Genomic DNA, 8,410 nt, shown 5'->3' with positions numbered 1-8,410 from the left:
ACACACACACACACACACACACACACACACACACACACACACACACACCTAAGGAGAATTTAGAGAGACCAATTAACCTGAAACTCATGTTTTTGGACTGTGGGAAGACTGTCAATTTATGTGAACATGAATAAACTAGTAAGTTGCCAGAGGAACAAATTCCAACTTTCATAGGCAAGCTGAAACAGCTGCACATACAATCATGTGAAACACCCTGAGGACTTTTCATTTAATTACAAAACCATAAGTTCTAAGCAATTAACATCTTGTGCAACTGAGAATATTTTCAGAACATTTTCTGGGGCTGATCTCTTTACTTGATTATATCACTCAGTGTGAATATGAACAGACAGGATTGACCTAAAATTTGGAGACAAATTATCCATGCAATTCTTACCTGACACCAACAATTATCTGCTCTGGGCAAAGTATAGGTAACCATGAACAATGCCCTTTTTTTGTATATTTATTTTTTTTCTCAATGGCATGAGCAATGCCATCCCCACAAGACAAAATATTGTTGGAGGAATCAGGAGCTCTTCTTCAAAATGATAGTGATATTGGTGACATACCAGTCTACGAATGGCCATCAATCTCAAAGATGAAACGTTATTGTTTGTAGCTGAGACACTTTTATGTCTCATGATATTTTGTTCTTCTTCTTCTTCTTTTGGTTTTACTGGCAGTTGGCAACAAACTTTTAGTAGCATTTAGTAGCATTACCGCCACTTGCTGGCATGGAATGTGATTCGATGATAGTTTGTTAGAATGCTATGTTTGAAGTAATGGAGTTGAAAGGCACCAGGTGAGGCCCACCTTGGACCTATGAAATGGTTCCCCTGAGAATGTCTGGACGTCTGGTTCCCACATCGTCCGTTCCAACGGCGGCTACGAGCCTTTGGTTCTGACTCAAAGTACGCCCAGGATACTCTTAATTATATTCCAAAGTCAGAAGAGGAACCTGGGAGCCCCCTAAAGTCTGGGTCTAAATAGCAACCATGAATCAAGTGAGACGACAACATAAAGGTTACCTGAACCACTGAGACTGCCTCTTTTATCCAGAACACTTTTTGTTCTATGAAGGAGAGAAACTCTTTAAATTAAACCAAGTTTTTTTTCCCCCCCTCCCTTTAGAAGAAGGATGTGTGAGACCCTCTGCTTTAAATTTGAATTATTTTATAGTACTTTTTCCCCATTGAGTTTGCTTATATTCATTTTAAATATTGTAGGACTAATGTGTGGGAGGTTGACTTGTGAATCTCTTAATAAATGTAGTTTCAGCCTCCACGTTATCTATTTCTACAGCTGTACTCTGCTGCCACCTACAGGTGGAGTTGGTATACTGCAATGCTAACTTCTTGAGCTTGCTGTTGAATGGTCTTGTTTAAATCTAAAATTATTTTGCATCTTATTCTTTAACTCCAGCTCCAAAGTCTACTTCCCATATTTGCTAACATTTTTTAATTGGTTTATGTAGTTTGCATCTCAACTATTACATGAGCTTTAGATTATTTATTCTGCCCATTTTTATATGTGAGGATATTCAGAATATAGCTTAAATGCTGCATCAGGCTTAACCATCCCCAATGTTAAGAGCATATAAAAAACAAGGAAATGACACTTGGTTTTTGAAAATGTTTGAGTTAAAAGTCAACAACTGAAAACAGTGAAATGCTTTGACAAACATAGCGAACAATGTAGCAGATTAAAGATGCATTAATGGATTAATTCTGCAATTGAATAAAACAACTTGAACTAAAGTCATGTGTTTTATGAAACATCAAAATGCATTTTGAAAAACCTCATTTTGCTTCAAGACAATCCTACCGTTTGCACATAGAAATAAATATTATAACTTGATAGGCACTGGGGTCAACAGATCTCAGTTCTCTTGTGCACATCAGCCCACAAGCCTGAGAATGTTATACCTCTTTATTAAAAAAAAAACCAACAATATATATCTGCAAAACCTACTTGATCATGAATAATAAAGCCATTAAATCTTATTAATTGCATCATTTGACATTTAAAGGATTTAATTTAAAGAATTATCACTGTCAGAGATGTCTTTGCTTGTAGCTGAATCTCATCCACTGACTCGTCCAAACAGCCTGTACTGTAAGCAGCATTGTGCTCCTCCAGGCCTGGCAATAATGTTCTCTGGTAGGTTTTTTTCCCCCCACTTAGGTTTTAGTTCTGCTGTACTACTGAAGGAAAAAGATTTTTTTTAAAAAAAGAAAGAAAAGAAAAAACAAGCAAGAAAAATTAATGCATTAGTTGGTATTAGTATCAACTAATGCATTGGCTCCTGACCTGGTAGTGGTCATTCGGCTGGTGTTACAGCACATCTTGATATTTCCTTCAAGAGAGTAAATGACATAAACAGAATATAGTAAAGGAGCAAAAATTAAACTTTTTTTTTAACAGTAACTTTGCAGACTTTAAGTGCAGCAAATCTATAATTGACCTCTGCCTCTCAAAACAAGCATGTAGTTTGGACATGATGGAAAAGTTGATCTGATCATTTATGTAGGAAACTTTCAACTCCCTGGGGTAAAAAAACAAAAACAAAAAAAAAACATGAAGAGTCAAATCAACTATCAGCCTGCAAAATAAGAGTGTAGCATTAGTAGCGTTATCTGAGCCAACACTGAAGCTCCACTTCTAAGAAACTAATTCTCGCAGCATGTGGCTCCATGTTGTTCTTTTAAAACAAAAACCTTGATTTTCTGAAGTGGTACAAACTCAGTTTGAAAAGGTTACAAAGTCTTTCTTCTTCCGTCAGTGCTGCACTAATGCTCTCTCCTGAATTTTACTTCACATTATTTTCTTTCCTCAAATTCTTTTAATATTTCTCAAAGAACCAAATGTCTTTCCCTTCGCTACGATATTTTTCAACCTAGCAGACACATTTTCAAACTTCAGTTCCCTGTTACAATCCAATTTCCACACTCAATGTTTTTCTTTGATTCACATATTTCCTGCAAATAATAAAAACGTGTTCTATTGTTTCTGTAGTACTGAACCGATTACATAAACCAATAAGATGTTTCTCCATCTTAAAAAGGAGAGCCATTAAAAACACTGTGACCAGTTCTGATTCTGTTTATAACAATCTCCTCCCTCCTACTGATCCACTAACTCTTATAACATCAGCTGTATTTTGTGTCTCCCTCTGTCTCATTATCCCGCCTGGTTTTCCATAATTTCTTGATTTGTCTGCATACTAACATCTACCTACTGCAGGGCTCCAGGTGAACACGATGAGTTTAATTAGAACAAGCTGAGCCGTCAATATAAAGCCAGTTGCAGCCACAAACCCTTCACATCACGAAGCTTTGTCTCCACAGGCGTTCTGCCTGGTACAGGTGTGACGTGGACTCAGAGGACAGCATGGTGCTTCAGGGAGTTTTCAAGTGAGTTTGGGGGCTTAGGGGTTTTCTTTCTACCCCCCTGCTCTCCATTCTAGCTATTTTTTGACTTTACTAAAAACAATAAATAAAAAATTTGTCTGTACAGGTGTTCTTGGATTTGTTTGCTGCTCTTCACCATTGGATCCTGTGTGCCTGTGCAAAAAAGCAAGTATATGTGCTTAAACTATTGGCTCCCTAAGGTACCAAGTCAAAATCTTAGTTGTGTCTTATATTGTTTGCCTAGCTGAACATTGCTCTATGCTGGGGTGGGGGCAGAAAAAAGAATCGGTGACTTGTTTTGGGTGTCTTTGGTGCAAAGGTACAGCCAGAAAGCTGCATGCTTTAAGGATTACAAAGCATGGCTCTTACTGACTCAAGCATATTAAGATGGGCTCTAAATTGCTAGTATTTTCTAACTTGATGCTTCACTCTTTAAGGTCAAACCAGTGAAGGCTAATATGCCAGAGGTTCTGGGTATAGAAGGGGCTGTTCTGGAGGCGTCTCCAGTTTTGGAGTTGGATCAGATGGCGGTGTTGGCTCTGGTTCTTCCACTAGCTTCTCTGGTGTCGGTGCTGACTACTCAGCCACCCAAGAAGCAGAGATTGCCGAAATGGTGGCCACCCTGCTGGGCCTGAGTCCCGACGGTAGTCCTCCTGTCCTGCAGGGTCACTGGAGCGCTCGCCATGTTCCTCTCGGAATGGTGTACCCTTCATCCCTCGTTGTCCACACCGGCAGAGGCTACAAGCGAGCAAGAGACTTCCGCACCGACTCCAAATACACCCAGGATGCATCTGATCACATTCCTGTACCTGGAACCCAGGGAATGGGTCTAAAGGACACCAGATGGGCCAGTGAGGTAATTACTGTCTGAAATGTTCAACAGCCTGCTCTGATATTAATAGTTTTCTTTCCTTCAGGTGAAACTGGCTGGATGATTAGCTCCTGGTGATTGGCATCCTTGCTGTGATGCGTCGCTCAAAGCACTGGCTAAATCACCCTTGTCTTGGATTTGACTAAATCTTGGTATCAAGATAAGTGGTGATGTGGAGTACTTTTAAAACTGAAACTTGGTAAACTGATTTCCTTCAACTTTTATCCATGGACCACATTTTTCTAAATTTCTTGCGATTTCAGTCTTTTCACCAGGTAACATTTAAATTGGTTTGGAAGTTTATCCTAAACTTTAGCCCTCTCTAATGTTTGTGTGGAAGTTTAGATGTCGCCAATATCCTTAAAATCAGTTTTGAACAAAAGCTGGCATATTAAAATTGCAGACTTCCCATTGGGGGGAGGTGGAGGTCTGCTCGTATTACAGAAATGGAATTGTATTCTAGCAACTCATTGAACCTGTTTTCAGGATTTGGAACATTTAACAGAAATGGCCATCCAAAAATGTAGGAAACGAGGAACTCTGAGAAACCCTCCCAGGAGTGGCTGACCAACCAAATTACTCCAGAGAGCATTCTTCTGTAAAAAGACCCAAGAATATCAAAGATTGCAGTCTTCAGTTAAGGTCGGTGCTTCTGGACAATGTCTCATAAGACGCAGTGTAGATAGTTTGACCTCAAGCACACTTGCACAGCATAGAGAATGAACCCAGTTTCCACACGCCCTTCTCCAAAGAAATGTGGTATTTCTTACTTGGTTGAACAAATACGCAGACAGAATTTGAACATGCATGAATTCACGCTGAAACCGATCCGAAGAGCTTCTTGATGCTGCAGCATAAATAAACGTCCACTCAAGCAATCAGAGATATTCCACGATGTGCGGAGGCCGTCCTTAAAGCTGATGGCGGCAGAGATCAAGAGGAGCTGCAGATGGACTCGTCGGTTCTTCAGTTTGCTCAACAACTGGATCTGGAGGAGTTAAGATGTCTCTTTCCAAATGATTACGGCTAAACTTGAACAATGAACTCATAAAGCACATCACTGTTCAGCATGTGTTTTCTGAGGCTTTTATAGGTGATTTGCCTTGGACAGAAAGGTGAGTCCACATTTGAGTCAAGGTGGTGGTGAAATCAATCCCTCTGCAAATAAAACAAAAGTTCTGGTTGTGGAAATGCAGCCATAACTTTTACAGCATTCTAATACATTTTTGTAGAAAACAAAATGGACACACCCTTCTGTGGCCACCTGAATCCACTATTATTCCCAGCTTCCTAACAAACTTTGAAAAAAGCAGAGAGAGGAAACCCAACCCTGATTTACTGAGACTGTTCACTGCTGAAGGTTTGGCTCAATCTGTTTGGTCCCGTGATTGAAATCTGACATTTTCATTGAAACAGTTTTCATTATTTTTTCTTAAGATTTGCATCTAAGAAACATACGCTATAAGTATAAGCTATATAAGCTATTGTAGCAAAATGTTAGGTTGTAGCATTAGGTTTATCTTAAATGAATTTCACACACACACACACACATATATATATATATATATATTCATGAAAATGTACTGTACTGTGGATGAGCCTGGTTGAATGTTAGATTATTGAAGTTTATTTTTCTGTCTTCTACATTTTAAGCTCACAGTGAACAATATGCTTACAAAAAAAGGCCTCCAGGTATCCTTTGATCTAGATCAAAAAACTTGCTGCTTATATGAGAAAGTAAAAAACAAAAGAAATCTCAGTCGGTTTAAAACTCTTGCCCATTGTTGTGTTTCTCCTGGCTATTAAACCAGTGTTTTCTGAGATCTTTTAATTCCCACTTGGCTTTCCAACACCAAAGTGAACAGCTCCCTCTCGTTGGTTGCTGTTTTTGTGCATCACCAGTTTAACATGATGTGAAACTTAGAAACGTTTCTACAATGCATGGCGAGGAGACACAGTTCTCTTTGTATAAGAACTGGGTTCACTTAATTCATTTCTATTTTATTCGTATACTCCGCATGTTAGTCTATGACTCTATCTTCCATAATTAGAAAAAAAAAGAACAAGAAACTCCACAAACTTGTATAATAAACCAATCTAGACTGGATTCGATCCCAAACCACAAAATTGAATCTGAGTGCCTGCTATTGGCAGAGCTCTATCCATTTCACAAGTGTCATCTTGTCAATTTAGGACCTCTTAAGTTGCTTTGTGAAACAATTTTATCATTAGGAGCTTCTTTTAGTATTTTGGAATATGGGCCTTGATCACTGTTAAGCATATTAAGCTTAATTTCAGTTGAAATAAACACGTTTCAAACCCAACTATACAATGTAAACTTTTTGGGGAACATTAGACTATCTCAGCTGTCAAAGAAGCAAAAAGTACCGGGACAGTTGACTCATGTCGAAACAATGCCGGCTTTCTTCTGCTGAACATGGAAGCAGCAGCAAGACCTCCTGTATGTGTGTGTGTGTGTGGTTTATTTCTAGCCAACAGGGACAAAAGCTTCAAACAGTACTCGCACCTGCTCTCTGTTCAGACCAGAGATCATTGCCCCAGTGTGGAGTCTTGGACCAGTGCACACAGCCTCTGAGTGCAGCACTGACAATGGCATCCAGAGACACCTCGACTGTAAGGCCTTTTTTGTTGCTCCTGTGTTTAATGGTTCCAGCTCTCTGTATCTTGTATTCTGACGTTCACAATGGAACATGTGAGGCAGATGAAAGGAGTCGAGGTTAACTAACTTCCAGGTTCCCTTTTTTCCCCTGAACCAATTGAAATAAACAAAAATGTAGATAAGGAAGTATTTTTTTTATCTTTCCTGTATGTTTCGACTTTTTTCTGAATTAAAATCAATCTAATATTATTCCTTAATTGATCAAACAAGTTCAACTTTTTTCTGCATTGGAAAGAATTCAGCAAAGCGGGTCTCACAAGCTTTCTTAGCGTTTCCGTCTCTCTCTCAATTACAACTGTTTCATTTATTAATCTAGTTTTAAATGTGGCCGTACACACGGATACTTTCTGGCATTTTCACTTTTTTCCTGTTTCATTTTCTTTCTTTGATAAACCCCTTTGGCTAAGAGTGTGTTTTATTAAAGAGTTTTTGTTTCTGTACAAATTAAACTAATTGGGACTTCGACTCGGCCACTGCGTCCTTTCAGCAACAAAGCCGATGGTGTGGAGAGTCCATTTTACTTTCCGCAAAAGTACCCCTTCTGGAAAGCGAAATTGTTTATAGATTTACATGAGAAATGGAGGATGTAGAGAACAAAAACAATGAAAAATTCAGATTCTGAGTTAAAGCCAAAACCACAGATGTGCTTCATTCTAATTTCTCAGGCATGAGATGGCCGACCCGAAGCCCCGACAATTATGAAGAGGCAATCAGCCTTAGAAATTAATGACATAATTGCTGCCAATTATCCTTCCATCTATGAGACGTCTTTAACATATCAAAGACGGCGACACTCACATCAAACAACGAGATATAAGTTGGAAAAGCATCAATTACCCAGACAGCCTCTCGGGGGGAGTTGTGCATTAATCTGTTGGCATAAAACTAATTTTTTTGCGGGGTTCGCTTTCAATTGGCAACAATAAGATTGTAGATATAAAATTATTTACAGTTGGCATTAAAATACATAAGCTGCTGTGTCATTATTATAAATTTAATAAAAGAATGAAGCGTTGGGGGTGTCCAATTTAAGAAAGTAGTAGTAGTTGTCAGTAGTTTGTTCAATGGCAGACTTTCTGAGTCTCGTTCAGAGAGAGAAAGTCATAAGAAAGTTGTTACAAGAAGGTTTTTGAAGAGGCAGTGTGAAATTTGAGCATAAAAAAAATTGAGAGAGGATGTCAAGGCGATGCTATGATCATCAAAAGTAACCGAAGTTTCACACAAACTTTGAATTCCAGTGTGTAATATATCCATTTTGAGTGTTGATTTGTGACTTTGGTGGCTTACCATCCTTCACTGTCAAGGCCATGTGTGTGTGGGTCACAATCATGACAAGAAACACCTGAAATATTTCATTCTGTGTGTAAGGGTCAGTTTATGAGATTCATTATTGAATCTAATAATTAAAACAAATAATTATTTTTCATATTCTATCTGATTGAGATG

General features: G+C 38.6%; 1 long non-coding RNA gene across 1 annotated transcript; it reads left to right on the top strand.

The window, feature by feature from the left end:
- The first annotated feature begins 3,305 nt into the window (after positions 1 to 3,305).
- Positions 3,306 to 3,572, top strand: LOC107837769 (uncharacterized). Its single transcript, XR_001663808.1, has 2 exons — positions 3,306 to 3,416; positions 3,520 to 3,572. It is a non-coding gene; the product is annotated as an uncharacterized LOC107837769 (long non-coding RNA).
- Positions 3,573 to 8,410: the final 4,838 nt, after the last annotated feature.

Source organism: Poecilia formosa, unplaced genomic scaffold (assembly GCF_000485575.1).
Source record: "Poecilia formosa unplaced genomic scaffold, Poecilia_formosa-5.1.2 Scaffold173, whole genome shotgun sequence".
NCBI lineage: Eukaryota > Metazoa > Chordata > Actinopteri > Cyprinodontiformes > Poeciliidae > Poecilia > Poecilia formosa.
The sequence above is the reverse complement of the archived record's forward strand: the minus strand, read 5'-3'. Positions and strand labels throughout refer to the sequence as shown.